Source organism: Sander lucioperca, chromosome 17, assembly GCF_008315115.2.
Source record: "Sander lucioperca isolate FBNREF2018 chromosome 17, SLUC_FBN_1.2, whole genome shotgun sequence".
NCBI lineage: Eukaryota > Metazoa > Chordata > Actinopteri > Perciformes > Percidae > Sander > Sander lucioperca.
The window spans coordinates 28,730,762-28,748,020 of record NC_050189.1 but is presented as its reverse complement, the minus strand read 5'-3'; the positions used below and the strand labels follow the sequence as shown (position 1 = coordinate 28,748,020).

General features: G+C 43.0%; 1 protein-coding gene and 1 long non-coding RNA gene across 2 annotated transcripts in view; one reads left to right on the top strand and one right to left on the bottom strand.

Moving 5' to 3' along the window:
- The window catches only part of LOC118492919 (neurexin-1-beta-like), a 144,727-nt gene that overhangs the window by 91,198 nt on the left and 36,270 nt on the right, over positions 1-17,259 (bottom strand). The gene's annotated exons all lie outside the window — the stretch shown is intronic.
- LOC118493545 lies at positions 10,183-11,217 on the top strand. The gene is made up of 2 exons (XR_004895497.1): positions 10,183-10,379; positions 10,973-11,217. It is a non-coding gene; the product is annotated as an uncharacterized LOC118493545 (long non-coding RNA).

Genomic DNA, 17,259 nt, shown 5'->3' with positions numbered 1-17,259 from the left:
CAGCTCCATTGTGATTGGCAATGAAAAGGGGTAACACATAGTCCTTATGTGGATCCTGATCGTTCGAGATAATTTGTCCTTTAAGGCATTTTGAGTATGGGTGGCTGCAACATGTGACCATGTGTTGATGAACTAGCTATACAGGTGGAAATTAGCATAAGTGCTACAACCTGGTAAAATGCATCTCTCCTGTCTAAGGTTAATGTATATTGTACATTGTCCCTGTTTTAAATAAATAAATGCGAAAAAAAATTTGAGGTCCAGAGTGTATCCCCTTGCACCTGTAACAACAGTGATGTAATAGTGTACTGACACACCCTAGAGTGCACGTTTACGTCGCTGCAGCAAGGGGAGAATTTAAAGTGCCCATATTATGAATAAAACACTTTTTCTGGGATTTGATTCTTGGTGCTTCCACACACATACAAACTTTGAAAAAAATCCATCCATGCTGTTTAGAGTGAGATACGGTTTCTGAATGTGTCCTGCCTTCAGTCTCTGGGTGAGCTGGTCAAAATCGGCTTGTGACGTCACAAGCCGAAACGAGCAGGCTAACCGCAACCATTAGCTCGTAGCGTTAGCATGCTAACGCTAATGCTAACGCTAGCATGCTAACGCTAGCATGCTACCTCGTTCTCAATAGCAAAGCACTGCTACAACACACACAAGTTCACCATATCTACAAAAGAACTACTTACATGTGCGCCCTCATTTAGAAGTCTCCCAGCTAATCCTGCCTTGTAACTGTAGAAACAGCCTTTCTTTTACGGTCTATGGAGCTAGCTAGCTGACATGATCTACATCTGAGCTACTGGGCATGTGCGAGTGCAATCAAAGATAGTACAGAAGAAGAAGAAAAGAGGTCTCACTCTGTAGCTAAAACAGAGACCAGGTGAAAACAGGATCTGCAGCAGTGAGAGAGAGCGGTGCAGTACAACAAAAATATGGTGTTTTTTGAAAATTAAACCATGTAAACCTATTCTGGTACAACCTTAAAATACAATTGTGAACCTGAAAATGAGCATAATATGGCTGCTTTAAAGCACTGGATGTAAGCAAAAAACTAAATCTTTGGCTGCTGTTAAAGGACCCATATTATGTTAATTTTCAGGTTCATTTTTTTGGGTGTCTACTAGAACATGTTGACATGCTTCAAGGCCCTATTTTAACGATCTAAGCGCACAACGTGAAGTGCATGGTGCAGGTGCGTTTAGGGCGTGTCCAAATCCACTTTTGCTAGTTTGCTAGCGCGTGGTTCAAAAGGGTTGTACTTAGTGTCTTCATTAATCAGAGGTGTGTTTTGGGCGTGACATGCAATAAAGCAATCAGAGGGTCATCTCACATTACCTTTAAAAGCCAGGCGCGTTTGGACCTTGGAGCATTGCTATTATGATGGAGGATTTCACCGTCATATTTTTATTTGTAATCTTGCTGTGCGTCCCTATGTGTGTAACAAGCATAGTGTGTGTGCGCTGTGTCTAGGCACATTTTACTAATTCACTGTTAAAATAACAATGAAATGCTGCGCTGTTGACTTTAGACCAGTTTTTTGTTGGTCAAAGGCGCGATCACTTCCCGCTGCCTCAAGATAGCAATACGCCCAGAATGCACCTGAGCACACCTCCCTGTAAGACCAGCACGCCCATGGGCGCACAGATGGGCGAAGGTGCATTTGCTATTTAAACGACGTGGGCGCAAAACGGTCTTAAAATAGCAAAGACACTTGCGTTAGGCTTTGCGCCGCACTACGCCGGGTGCAAGATAGGGCCCTCAATGTTAAAAAAAAAACAAACATTTTTCTCTCAGATAATCAGACATGTGGTAAACAAGCATCAACAGACATCAGTTCTACCAAACTTGAAAGAGAGCGAAAAGCCAAATGTTATTATATTATATTATTATTATATTACATAATCTATTAGATGTATCATGCAACTTCCTGGATCAACTTTAATCTAACTTACAGTAGTTGTGGACATAGTTCTTTTCTAGGCAATTGCCAACTTCCACCAAAGCGGCTAAGATTAATATGGGCAAACTGGAGATTTGTTTACAACTTGACCGCATGTCCTAGATCTCAGGAATTAGAATAATGGGTAAATGTTATTATGACCAAACTACCAAATAAGTCCCAGGTTGTAATACACTTTACTGTAAGTCAAACACACACCCATATTTATATACATATTGATAGCATACATTGTTACAAATTATGCACTACATGGATTGGATGGCTGGATGGATGGATGGGCTGCAGCTAGTAATTATTTGAGACATTTAAAAGCAAGGAAGTTGCATGGATGTAAGTTTGTAAGAAATAAGACATTTTCAAAAAGATATTGGAGATTTGCCAATAGAGGCTTAATCCAGAGCTCCTACAATGTCTTCTTAAAATCAACACGTAAAGCACTTGTGTGAATTTTGGCCCCAGTTCTGTAATGATCTGTCTACACAGCACACAGCAGTTAAAAGCAATAGGAGACTATTGAGCTATTATTCTTTAAAAAGGGGAAGCTGGAGGGCTGAAACAAGTTGGCCGCAGGTAACGTTAGCCTACTGTTAGCTACAGTAGTAACTGGATTAAACACAATGCTGACAGTTAAACAGTGTAAAGTGTGACTGTATTTCACTGTTTAGGATTCCAACAACCGGGGTGTCCAACAGTCTGCTGCTAAAGCTATGAGCTAAAAGACACAGACTAGCACTTGGTCACAGAGCACAGTAATGCTCTGCATTGGGGAAAAAAAAGGTGAGGAAGGAAAAGAAAAAGTAAGGAGGGAAGGAGATGAGGTGAAAAACGCTGGCTTTAAATCCCCGGCGGAGGAGATGTTTTTGTGAAGCTGTCTTCAGAGAGAAGAGACTGACAAAATAGATACATCCACTCTTGTCAATGGCGCCTGTCTGGGACGTGCTCTCGCCCGATGAATATTTTAGCAGAGCTGTAAAACGTCGGTTTTCTGCACACTAAACAACTTTTAGACTGTCTCATTTTAGTCCATTTTGTGTCCTTTTTTGGAATCTTTTTACCTGACGAGTGACACTGTCAGCGAGTGACGTGCTTTACATCACCGATTCATTCTTACACTGGGAAAAGTCTGCGTATTGTGGGAATGCGTTCTGAAATGGATTGAGTGAGTTAGACAGAGCATTAAGCCTTGTTAAAGGTCCTATGACATGCTGCTTTTTGGATGCTTTTATATAGGCCTTAGTTGTCCCCTAATACTGTATCTGAAGTCTCTTTTATATAGACCTCAGTGGTCCCCTAATACTGTATCTGAAGTCTCTTTTATATAGACCTCAGTGGTCCCCTAATACTGTATCTGAAGTCTCTTTTATATAGACCTTAATGGTCCCCTGATACTGTATCTGAAGTCTCTTTTATATAGACCTTAGTGGTCCCCTGATACTGTATCTGAAGTCTCTTTTATATAGACCTTAGTGGTCCCCTAATACTGTATCTGAAGTCTCTTTTATATAGACCTTAGTGGTCCCCTAATACTGTATCTGAAGTCTCTTTATATAGACCTTAGTGGTCCCCTAATACTGTATCTGAAGTCTCTTTTATATAGACCTTAGTGGTCCCCTAATACTGTATCTGAAGTCTCTTTCCCCAAATTCAGCCTTGGTGCAGAATTACAGCCACTAGAGCCAGTCCCACAATGAGCTTTCCTTAGGATGTGCCATTTCTGTGTCTGTAGCTTTAAATGCTATTGAGGAGGAGAGAGGGGGGGCAAGGTGGAGGGTGGGGGTGTGGCCTTGACCAACTGCCATGCTGGCTCATTTGCAAGCCATGATGTCTCTCTCTAATGGGCGGGCCAAATTCTCTGGGCGGGCAAAGCAGAGAAAAGGGAGGTAACCTTTCCCCTTATGACATCATAAAGGGAAGATTCCAGATCGGCCCATCTGAGCTTTCATTTTCTCAAAGACAGAGCAGGATACCCAGGGCTCGGTTTACACCTATCGCCATTTCTAGCCACTGGGGGACCATAGGCAGGCTGGGGGAACGCATATTAATGTTAAAAAAACCTCAAAGTGACATTTTCATGCCATGGGACCTTTAATTGAAGGAAAAAGTACAAAAAAAGATTTGGTTAATTCCAATGCTAACGTTGCTGTTCACACCTGCTCTCATCTAAGGTTCAATTCTAGCTCCCAACCTTACCCAATCATTTCTACACCCACTGTCAGTCTGAATAAGATACAGTTGTATTGCAGCAGGCGAGCACTCTGGAAATGCTTAACTAAAATAAGACAAAGGAAGAGTGCGTCCTGCCTGCGGGTATAAAAGGATGCTTTGATGTCACTCTGCCTGCAGAGATATTTCAGCTCAGGCTGAGTGGCCATTAGTGGAGAGTTCAATGTTTATTCCATCTGTATTATGATTCTCCCGAGAAGCGCAGGTCCCGGTGATAAATAAACAGACACCTGGGAAATATTGGAGCCGATGGGAGCCATTATTCTCAATGAAAAGCAGGTCAACGTGCCTCCCCTCGCTCTTGCCCCCCCCCCACTCCCTCCTCTACTTGTCATTAAAAAGGCCTCAGTGAATGGTGCAGGGGAACATCATTAGCTCGGAGATGAAAGAGAGGCCACAGTGACCTGTGAGGAATGCAATGATGTGCCTCCCTGAATGATGCTCGCAGGAAATAATAGACCCTGGATTTGTTTTGAAGTGAGAGCGTGGTGTTTGCATTGTGTGTGAGTGTGCACGTGTGATGTATAAACGGGTGTGCTTGAGAAGGATTTGGAGTTATTGGTTGTTGTTTTTTTTGTCAGTGCATTGAGTACGTTCTCTCTCTCCTCAGCTGCATATTAGTGTTGAGTGCAGGTGCGCTCCGACATGATTGTAGCGTTCTGTGATGCTTCTCCAAACACACACACACTCAGTGGTGCACTGTGCAACGCCATCCAGCCCTGCGTGTCTCTGTTTACGAGCCTGGGTGTGCCGCGGTTCTTTCCATCGCCTACGTGTCAAGCAGTGGTGAATTGTTTTTCCTCCACGGCCCCTCTCGCTCTGCCGTGGCTGGAGATTGGAGTCCTGACCCAACGTCTGGAGGACGGTCTCTATCTCACGCCGGCATCTGACATGCCAATAATGAAAGCATTTCAATCCAAGCCCTCTTTCCCTTCCTGCCTCCTCCACCCCCCCCGTTCAGTTTCATCTGCGCCTCCGGCTCTAGCTCACACTGTAGCCTGACATGCTGTGTCTGTCTATCAGTCTCCTTGACACTTAACTGCATCCTTGCCGATTGGAATGGTCCATCTCGCTAAAGTGTTGGTTATCAAAGAGCTTGCTGTGTGGCCGACAAGTGATGGAGTGTGCTATCAGAGCCCGCGCATGCTGTACTCTACCGCTGGACACCTTGACTTGACTCTCTTGGGGAGCATTCTCCAGCTGTGGCCTTCAACCTCTCACTCATTTACAATATTACATGTTCTCAGACAAACAGATGTGCATGTACACTGGGGAAACTATTATCTAAGGATTTTTGGAAAACTGCCCATATGCACTTATTGTATATAATAAATCATGCCTCGGAGACTGTGCAGTGATGTCGACATTAGAAGCTTTCAGAATCTACAAGGATAGGCAGTGCTGGCTGCTGACAAGACTCCTCACTGGGGAGAATATCCCCACAGAACCTTTATTGTAGTCTCACTGTAGGAGACAGGCTAGAATTGGCAAAAGACAGATCACCTGGCAAGCTAAACCCCGTGGACCCAGTTATAGACTCTGCACCTGTCTACACTGCAGAGAGGCCGCACAGTTGTGTTGTATCGTGGTTTGATGTCATAAATCTAGGATGCCTGCTCGACAAAATACAAATCTTGGAGTGCACAGGCTTTTAGAGCAATCCCAAATTACTTTTTGGTTTGAAAAGTCACAATCACTGAATCATTTGAGGGTGTTTGACTGTATGAATTTATTTACCAGGTTTATTCGGTCTGATTGAACAATTAAAGCATTAAGTGTCATTTCTGAGTAAGAGAGCCCTCAATTTCTCAACTTGCAAGCAATTGCATTTTATCCTTACCCAACATCTTTTACAGTCAGTTACTGACACAATAACAAATTGAAAGATGTGATAAAAGCTAATAGCAGCTAATAAGATAGGATAGCTTCCTTCATTTTGGACTTTTCTGGCTCCTCATAGGTCAGCAGTTTCGACAAGGTTTGCTAAGGGTCAACAGCGCAAATCTGCACATCTAGGGTTGGGGGGGTTGCTTTAGAAATGTATTCCGATACAATTACTTAGAAAATGTACTCAGAAACCTTATCTAAGTATCACAATATTAAAGTTACCTAATAACTTTCGCTACTTCTGGATATTCCACCCAGTGAAAGCATTTTTTTCCCTAACGTTTGAGGCCATGTTAATGAATTGGCAACTGTTATGTTTCACTTGAGAGACACTTGCATGAGACTCGTGAAGTATAGGGTAGAAGGATAGCGCTTTTTATTTTAAAATGTATTTTAAAGTTGTAATCCTGCCCAAAAGATAGATAGATAGATAGATAGATAGATAGATAGATAGATAGATAGATAGATAGGTAGATAGATAGGTAGATAGGTAGATAGATAGGAAGCTAGGTAGATAGATAAGTAGATAGATAGGTAGGTAGATAGATAGATAGATAGATAGATAGATAGGAAGGTAGGTAGATAGATAAGTAGATAGATAGATAGATAGATAGATAGATAGGTAGATAGATAGGAAGCTAGATAGATAAGTAGATAGATAGATAGATAGGTAGATAGGTAGATAGATAGATAGATAGATAGATAGATAGGTCGGTAGATAGATAGCTTTATTTATCCCCAAAGGGCAATTCAGTTTCCATAGTCCACCAAGACATATACACACATTCATACTGCCAGTGACAGAGGGGGCACAATAAAAAGGCATATGGGAGAGTGTGAGATCGAAAAGTACACGCCAAGAAAAATATTAGGAATAAGAGATGAATAAAGGCTATAAAGTATGATGAAGAGAGACAAGATAAGAATAATAATAATCCACATTTTTACTAAATGCACGGGTAATCTGATTACTTTTTGTTGTTGTTACTTTAATGGAATACAGTAACCTTTTTCTGCTTGCGGCACGTAAATATGAGCATTACATTTTATCAGCGGTGGAAATTCTATACCGTACTTCAATACAATTGTAAGGCACTTTTGATTAAGTATTCTCATTTTCTCCTACTTACAAGCTACCTGCCAAGTCATAGCCTACTTCTGTGGTTATTTTAGTGAATGTACTAAAAAAGTAACGCAAAAGTAGTGTAAGGCATTACAATTAAGAGACAGTATTATTGTAATATAAGGGACTGTTCGTTATTTAATTAAGGGGCCATCGGAGGAGTTTTGTGGCCTCTAACCTAAAACGACGTGACCCTCCCCTCGTCAGTAATAATTTTCCTATGACCCTCCAAAATGATTCGAAAAAGAGGCACGACCCTCCCCTTGCGTGCAAGTTTGCACTTAGCAAAGAAGTACAGATACCATTTGATTTATACAGCCATGATGTACAGAGTTAACCTCTGCATTCTCATCTTACACATCCCACTCCTCTGTTATGGTGTGGTGGCCATTTAAGTAGATTTACTCACTATCATTGTTGTGGAAACACAATAAGCATGGAAACTAAATGCACACTTCATGCATTACTGCATTACTTCAGATACTAAGTTACTCCTCTAGTAAACTAGTATTTATATGAAATAAAACAATAAAACATTGAGACCTTTCAGCAAAGGACGCTGGGATATAACCAATTCAACACTGGTTGCTATGGACCAATTGTCACTATCGTCATTGTATATTTTAGCACATAGGTAAAGCTGCCGAAGCTGAACATTATATTCCAAAACACATACGTTTATTTTTAAAGTTTTTAAGTTACATTGTAACAATTTAACAATTCGCCCTTATGAAATCCAATCGCGGCACGGCTGTTTTGGAACTCAATAGACAGACGCTTAAATTCAACTAAAATGTAACTGTGAACAATCAGAGTTGGACCTACAGTCTGTTGAGATGCCTCTCCAAACGCAGAAACCAAGCACAGTCACACCATAAAACATTAAGACACGTGTGAGAAAAAAGATCCGTATTTTGCCATATTCCAATGACACAAAAAAAAGTAATCCACAGCGATCAGTAGATCCACAAAAAGGTAAATGACACGGTGTATCCAGCAAGGCCTATACGAGCGTCACATACGAGGCCTCTCCACCTCTCCCCCCCAGCAAACTCCACATATGCGGTCAGACCATCTGCTAGGGGGCTGAGACTGAGAGCTACATGGATAAATATACACCAAACAAGCCACTTTGAAATTTTGCTCTTTTCATGAATAAAAAAGTTGGGTGACCCCCCCCGCCCAGACTAAAAAATGTTGGATGACCCTCCCCTCTGCAAAAAATAAAAAAAGACATGACCCTCCCCTATTTTCCTCCGGTGGTCCATTCCATAAATACCGAACGGTCCCTAACTAATTACTTTCAAATGAGAGTAACTAGTAATCTATAATGTATTACATTTTGGAAGTAACTTGCCCAACACTGCCAGGCAGTAATAACTCTGATAAACCCATAGTGCACTACCTGCTAAGTAGGGCTGCACAATTAATCGCAATTTTATTGAAATCGCAATATGGACTAGTGCAATATCCAAAATAGCAGGGGCGGCACAATATTTGTTAAAGGCAAAATATGTGCCTAACCAGTCTGTATGAAGTATTGTGGTGCTGCAGAGACATCCCGTCCTACAAATCCTATGCTACAGACTAAAGTAAAAAAAACTTCACTATAACTGTCACGTTTTAAAATTTTAATATTTTTCAGTGAAAATAAGAATAAAGATACAAAAATGATCATTCCCTCCAATATCGTGAATCATATCGCAATCACCCCAAGTGAAGTGAAGGAGTTCAAATACCTTGGGGTCTTGTTCGCAAGTGAGGGGACAATGGAGCGGGAGATTGGTCGGAGAATCGGCGCAGCGGGGGCGGTATTACATTCAATTTATCGCACTGTTGTGACGAAAAGAGAGCTGAGCCAGAAGGCAAAGCTACCGGTCAGTTTTCGTTCCTACCCTCACCTATGGTCATGAAGGCTGGGTCATGACCGAAAGAACGAGATCCAGGGTACAAGCGGCCGAAATGGGTTTCCTCAGGAGGGTGGCTGGCGTCTCCCTTAGAGACAGGGTGAGAAGCTCAGTCATCTGTGAGGAGCTCAGAGTAGAGCTGCTGCTCCTTCGCGTCCAAAGGAGCCAGTTGAGGTGGTTCGGGCATCTGGTAAGGATGCCCCCTGGGTGCCTCCCTAGGGAGGTGTTCCAGGCACGTCCAGCTGGGAGGAGGCCTCGGGCAAGACCCAGGACTAGGTGGAGGGATTATATCTCCAACCTGGCCTGGGAACGCCTCGGGATCCCCCAGTCGGAGCTGGTTAATGTGGCTCGGGAAAGAGAAGTTTGGGATCCCCTGCTGGAGCTGCTCCCCCCGCGATAAGCGGACGAAGATGGATGGATATCGCAATCGCAATATCTGTCAAAATAATCACAACTGGATATTTTCCTCATATCGTGCGACCCTACTGCCAACCACCAAAGTTACTGTGAACATATATATATAGCTATATTTTATGTTAACAGCCTCGTGTTCAATTAAGATACAAATGTATCCATTGCTGCTTTTAGGCTTGATTAGCACAATACTCCTGACGTCCAGCCCTACACCACTGACCACAGCACCGCTAACAAGGATATTCACAGTAGGTTGGCCGCGACGGCATGGCACCATTACGAGGCTGGTGAGGGTTAATGAAAAATACTTGGCTAAATGTTTTGTGGTTGGGCTCTTGGTAGTGGAGCCATGTTCCCTTGGCTACATTTCAAGATACCTCAGTGACAGCTCTGGCCCCGAACATGGTGAGTGCTCATGTTTTGCTTATGTAATGAGCCCACCAACACCAACCCCACTGAAATGCAATTATCGTTTGGATGACACTAAAATGCGTTTTCTCGCCTGTGGCCACTCACGACGCTATTTAGAATTTCTCAACTTTAGGGCCGGAAAGGAAGAAGGGAAAGAGCGACGCGAGAGAGTGGGAGGGGGAAGAGAGAAAGGAAGCAGGAGGAGGAGTAGGAGGAGGAGAGGGATGATAGAAAAAAGAGAGACGAGGGAGAGTTTCTGGGAGGATGCGATAATGAGGACACTTCATTCAGAAACAGGGTGTGAGAGGCAGAGATTAGCCCGCCAGCAACACGATGCTGTCCACAGATTTTCTGCTCTGAATGGCTGTCAGTGAGGGCCGAGGGGCTGGGACCGGCCGCCGAGCTGAGAGGAGCGACAGTTTTAATTAAGGACGCGTTTTGGGTATGTATGCATTTCCAGGTCAACTTGGGAGGCAGACAGGGAGAACAAATGGCGGAGGAAAGTAGAAGGATGGCTGAGAAAACTGCATAACGAGAGCTGTTAAAAGTTAGCAAAACAACACAGCCTGTCTTTCTTTTTTCTCCACTAATCATGTGTTATATCTACTTCCTCCATATGCTTAAATACTTATATGTAGCACTGACTACGTTTACATGCACATAATATTCAGGTTTTTGCCCTTATTCTGAAAGAGACAATATTCTGACAAAGCTGTTTACATGGCTAACGAAAGTGAATATAAGAAAAGAAAGATAATTCTTTTGGCTTTTCCGCCTTTAATTTGACCGGACAGCTAGGTGAGAAAGTGGAGAGAGAGAAAGAGGGGGAAGACATGCAGGAAATCGTCACAGGTCGGATTTGAACCCTTGACCTCTGCGTCGAGGCATAAACCTCTCAGTATATGTGCGCCCGCTCTACCTACTGAGCCACCCTGGTAACCAATATTCCTGTTTAAGGCCGTAAACTGTCACAAACTCTATCCTTCTCCTCCTCAACCGTCAAGCGTTTCTTTTTCTCTTTTTTTACTTTTCAAGTGATCTGGAGCCAGTGGCTGAAAGTTCGACGGAAGAGGAAGCCAAGCCAGCCGTGCCCACTGTCCAAACTGAGAAAGCAGCGCGGGCTGGTTGAGGGGTGGGGGACATTTTGACAGTGTGGTCTCTTAACCTCCTGAAAAAGGGGAATCATAAAAGACGCCACGGATGCAACGAAACATGCAGCGCAGTGCTTATAATTTAATTAAAGTGAGTGCATAAGCGACTGTGGCTATGATCGATGTTCACCTTCTTTATTTTTTTTACACTAAACATTATGAACTTCACCAGTGTTTGAGGGCAAACCTCTGCCTCTCACGCATTCCCCTACATCCTCCACTTCATCCCTTTATCTCCAGCTCAATCCCCCTCCGCTCGTCTCTGCTCATTGTCCCGGGCCTGTGCCTAAATGCAGCTCTTTCATCTTTGTTTTTATCTGGCAGATCAGCGAGGCGCTAGTCCCACTCCACACAAGTCCTCAAAATATAAAGTTAGAAAGTCTCCCAAATCCGGGCAGATCAATAGATAAGGGCTGGCAGGCCTAGCTAATGGAATGCAGCCCGTGCCCTAGATTAGGATGTTTTCTTTTTCGCTTTGCCGTCCTCAAACCACCATGAAGCCATAAAAGATGTCGGTGGTGGAGTTGCGGGTGTGTGTGGAGGGGGGAGGCAGGCAGGCAGGCAGATGGACAGACTAACAAGCAAATAGATGGATTTACAAAGTAAGAAAAGACCAGCCAGGAGAAGGACAATGTGCTTTTACTGCAGTTATAAATATATAACACTGCTGTATAGATGGAGATAATTAGTATTATCTCTTTTGAAAACAGAGTTACAAAGCAGTAAGAGCAACAAACATGTCATCTCCATGAATGATCCACTCCTTGTTTGAATCGATCAGTATCACATAAATTAATGTTCGCCAAGAGCAAAGAATGTCATTCTTTAATGTGGTGCTGTATTATTAATGAAGCAAGAAAGGGTTATCATTATCTTAGTTTGTAGCTTTGGCCATCATATTTTTACACTTAATATCATTTTGCACAAAAATGAGTGCCTATATGCAGGTCTTTAAACGCTGGTAACCTAGGCGATAAACTCCTTTCCCATTGCCAGTAGGTGAGTAGTTTCTGTCTTTTTTGTTGTTGGTGTGTGACGTCTGTCATGAACAAGCTGAAAAACAGGGTTAGTAAAAACTAGAACACAGCATGGAGGCCAGAAGAAAATGTTACGGTAGTTGCATTTTATCTGTTACTTATTTAGTCTCTCTTTCAAACTCGGTGCCGACTAATTTGGAACGATGTTCGAACAGTGCTTGGAGACGAACGGAATTTGTGGCTGAGATAAGCAAAGAGTCGCACAACTTCCCGACGGAGGTGACAAGCTTCATAGCATCGCGCTGGAAAAGGGGGGCGAGAATTAACGTGTCATGTTTCCATCACTCCGGATCTGAGCAGGAGCCCATAAATACCCACGACTACTGCCGTTTGTCCAGGGAATGAATGCTGATTGTAACCTAAACCCACTGAAGATCAAACGCCAGATGTTAGTGCGCGTAGTGGCCTGATCAGTATTGCAGGATCACAACAAGACACACACTTTTGTCCCTACACAATCATTACAAAAAGAGCAGTTATAAAACAGTGAATACAGCTTTCTGAGCATCACAGAACTGGATTCATTAGGTCCAGTTACATTTGTCTTTAAGAGCCATAGTGATAAATAAATGCATGCTAGTCATGTGTGCCGGTCCCCAAAAGGAAGTCAGCCAGAGGAATATTTACAATTTGGTCAACATTTTACTGTTCACATTCATTTTTGCTTACAAATTACTTTGGCTAACCTGATTGTTGCGGCTGTGAGCAGTCCAACAAAGTGCTGCCGCGAGGAACTAAACACTGAGAGATGCATACACACACTGTGACGCGCTCAAGCTTGTATTGCAATGATTTATTCCTCCACACGTAAAATACAACTAGCACTGCAGTTACCAAATGTAAAGTTACTTTGTGAGTCGAAATAAGTGCGTTAGTGCGGCGGTCAACAGAAAGTGTTCGCTCCCAGGTTCACCCCCTCTCTGTCAAAGCCCAAAAAACCCAGGTGAACAGGTGAAGTAAACAAATATGTCATCACTTCCGCTCAAACCGCGATGAAAATGCCCACCACCTACAATATAAGTGCACAATATAATAATCAATAAATAATATAAATGAGACCATAAACAACATACAATATGTGGCTCCTACACTGATCATCTGACCCTTCTGGCTTCTTTTCAGCAAAGCCACTTACTGTATATCTTACTTCAAGCGATGTCCCAGATCTAGACCAAAAACATGGAGCATGATGTTAGCAACAAGATCCAAGTCAGACAGTCAAACACTGGAAGTACTGTACTGGTCAGCCCCTGGGAACGACTGTGTGTTACTGCAGAGATCTTCAACAGGGGGTCTGTGACCCCCTGGGGGTCCTCAGAGTAGAGCTTAGATCGGCCCAAAAAATCAAGCCCGAACCTACCCGAGCCCGAGCACGTTGTGTCCGAGCCCGGCCCGGCCCGGCCTGACACATTAACTGTAATTATGAGCCCGAGCCCGATTTAAACCCGACAATTTTTTAATACGTGGGCCGTTATAACTGACGTTCTCAACTACAATTCAGAGTTGTTTGAACTGCAGAAATCTGTTTAGAATAATACAAGGACTAAGCATGTAAACTGCGCTGTTTGTTTAGAATGGAACGGATCGCAAGTGGATCCAAGTGAAGAAATGTAAAAAAAAAAAAGAAACAATGATGAACAACATATTGTTGTCACTGCCCACGACTTGTTTAAACTGCTTCCATACCTCCGACTTTCCTCCACACTTGCTCAAAGTTAATTTTCCTGTTTTTCTTTTTTTCTTTACATCTTCAAGCTCCCGGTGTGATGCGTGCGAGAGGAGGAGACTCCGTGCATGACACGTGCTGCATTTTGTAACTGCAGCCTAACTTTTGTACACATTTGTTACTTTTATATAGCCTATATATATATATCCATCCATCCATCCATCTTCTTCCGCTTATCCGGTAACGGGTCGCGGGGGTAGCAGCTCCAGCAGGGGACCCCAAACTTCCCTTTCCCGAGCCACATTAACCAGCTCCGACTGGGGGATCCCGAGGCGTTCCCAGGCCAGGTTGGAGATATAATCCCTCCACCTAGTCCTGGGTCTTCCCCGAGGCCTCCTCCCAGCTGGACGTGCCTGGAAAACCTCCCTAGGGAGGCGCCCAGGGGGCATCCTTACCAGATGCCCGAACCACCTCAACTGGCTCCTTTCGACGCGAAGGAGCAGCGGCTCTACTCCGAGCTCCTCACGGATGACTGAGCTTCTCACCCTATCTCTAAGGGAGACGCCATATATATATATTTATAATATTTCTGATTATGGCATAGCTATCTCCCCACCCAAATAGGATAATAAGGTAATGGATAAAAAAATAAAAAAAAAAATTGCTTGATCCTCGGGCCGGGCCCGGCCCGAGGATGTGGTGGAAAATAACGGCCCGAGCCCGACCCGGGGTCCGGTCGGGCTCGGGTCGGGCTCGGGCTTGGGCCGAGAATCTAAACTCTACCTCAGAGTTAGTGCAAGAGGGCCGCCAAATTATGTTAAATCTTTTTTTTCAAAAGTCTGAAAATATACATACATAATATGAATCCAACACATAAATAGCAAAGATTAAATGCAAAAAAAAAAAAAAAAACATTAAATTGACACACCATAGGTAAGGTAGCCACTATAGTAGCCATACAGTTAAGCTTAAGGATCTACTGTGCTTTCCACATGTAGGTTTAATGTTAAAACATAATGTATAAATAATATCCATTTATTTTCATCAATTTGGCCCAGTTTAATATCCATTTCAGTTGTATACAGTATAAGTAGTAGGGGGTCCCTACTCGGTCTCTCTTTCAGCTAAAAGGGGTCTCTGGCCCAAAAAACGTTGAAGACCCCTGAGTTACTGTATGAATGTGAGGCTGAAAAGAACAAAGAGCATGGCTAATTTTCCCCTACATTAAACACAACGACAAATGCAGCCAAACCTGCAGAGAGACAGGCATACAAGCGATCAACTGCAACACGAACAGACAGCACAACCCATCGGTGGCTTTTATCAGCGCACCGGTGAGACGACAAGGAGAGGTGTCTGACTGAAGGGAGCGAGAGAGACACCGAGGACCTTTGTTGATGTGAGAATCCGATGCCGAGCCCACACAGGAAGAGAGCGGGGCAGTAGAAACTCCAGTGGGCTTTTTTCTGATTACATTTTGGCTAAATGGGATTAGCGTGGAGGGTTGGACATACTCAGCCACAGAAAGCTCAGTGGAAGACGTGGGGAAACGCTCATAAAAGATGGATATCTATCTCCATCCCTCTTCCCTTTATCTCGCCGCTAATAGCTTTTTCAGGCACCGCTCGAACCGTGAGTGAAGCATCTCCTCTTCCGCAGCGTGGCTCTGCAGTTCATATTTGCATGTGCCTCTGAAACGGAGGTCTGTCTGTGTTCAAACGAGCTCAGAATACAACACGACAAGCTCATACGGCGTCTATAAGAGAACAGAGTCTCCTTAAGAGTTCAAATCTAATAAAGCTGATGCATTTTGTCACATTTTCTGAAGCATAAACAAAAAAAAAAAAAAAAAAAAGTCTTATACAACTTTGTTAGGTTAAGGAGATGCAGAGAGACTTTTTTTTTGGAGTGAGAACCAAACATTGTCCTCTGAGTGACTCTGAAACTTCGCTGTATTAATTAAAGCGAAATTAAATTCTGGAGATCAGAAAAGAACAGCATGGTCCAATGCCTCAGTGAGCAACACTGATGGGAGGGAAAAGACAGTCTCCTTGTATTAATACAGTATTCAAACAGTGATTGGTAGGGAATCCAATTAAAAGGTATATACAATCTAATTCCAGTGCTTTTAAGGGCATTTTCATGGGAGTGAATTTTATCATTTATGATTTGCCTGAAGAAGACCCAGCAGGGTCGAAACGTTGCCTTTGTATTAAATATGGGAGCTTAAAGCAGTGTTGCGGACATTACATTTTTTCACTTTATTATTTCTCATTTGTCCTGCACCTGCCAGAAGGTGGGATGTGCACACAATTACTTTTTTAAAAGCGTGCCTATGTTCCCACAGCCCTATGTTCCCACATTTCTAAGAAATTTTTTTTCACTGAAAATTAGGCCCTCTGTTCTAGAAGGGAAATGTAGGAACACAAGACCTCATTTTGAAAATGTCCTAGAAATGTGGGAACATAGGGCCTAATTTTAAGAACAATCTTAGAAATGTGGGAACATAGAGCCTAATTTTAAGAACAATCTTAGAAATGTGGGAACATAGGGCTATGGGAACATAGGGCCTAATTTTAAGAAAAATATTTTAATGTTTTATGTAAAGCACTTTAAGTTGCCTTATGCTGAAATGTGCTATATAAATAAAATTGCCTTGCCTTGCCTTAGAAATGTGGGAACATAGGACTGTGGGAACATAGGGCCTAATTTTAAGAAAAATCTTAGAAATGTGGGAACATAGAACTGTGGGAACATAGGGCCTAATTTTCAGTGAAAAACTAATTCTTAGAAATGTGGGAACATATGGCTGTGGGACCATTGGGCTGTGGGAACATAGGGCTGACCCCATTTTGGGAGACGGGGTGCATTAAGGTAGGGGAATAATAGTATTGAGGTAAATTATTGCCAAAACACCCCTCTAAGTCACAGTTAGGAGTGCTGTGAAAGACTCTTTGGAAGGTGCACAGCAAGCGATTTGTCAGAAAAATAGTTTTCAGTGCCATTGACCTAAAACTATGGCACATTGTTGAGAAACGAACAATTTCAGCTTCTAATGTTTCAAGTGTTCAAGTGCTTTGTGGTTGAAGCGACAGACCTCCCGCCTGATGATCAATTATGTTGACGTCTTAAAAAAAAAAAACTAAACCACCTACCTGCGGGGATAAAAAGGTGGGTAGAAAACTGTGCGTGGAGCACTTTCTCACCAAGGGGCAAAGCCACTTGAGATTTTGATTATCATCCCAATCAAGTAAACGGCTCTTCACAGTAGAGGCTCGCGTTGTCTGACATCAAACGATGATGGCAGAAAGCAGAGGGAAGCGGAGGACATGATTAATGGGAGGCAACAATGAACGGCAACAAAAGACTCCTGGAAAGAATGGCCGGAGACTTTAAAAAGTGTGTGGCAGAAAAAGGAGTGGAAAGTAGACAAATCACACTAAGAGGAATGTTGAGTGGCTACTTATT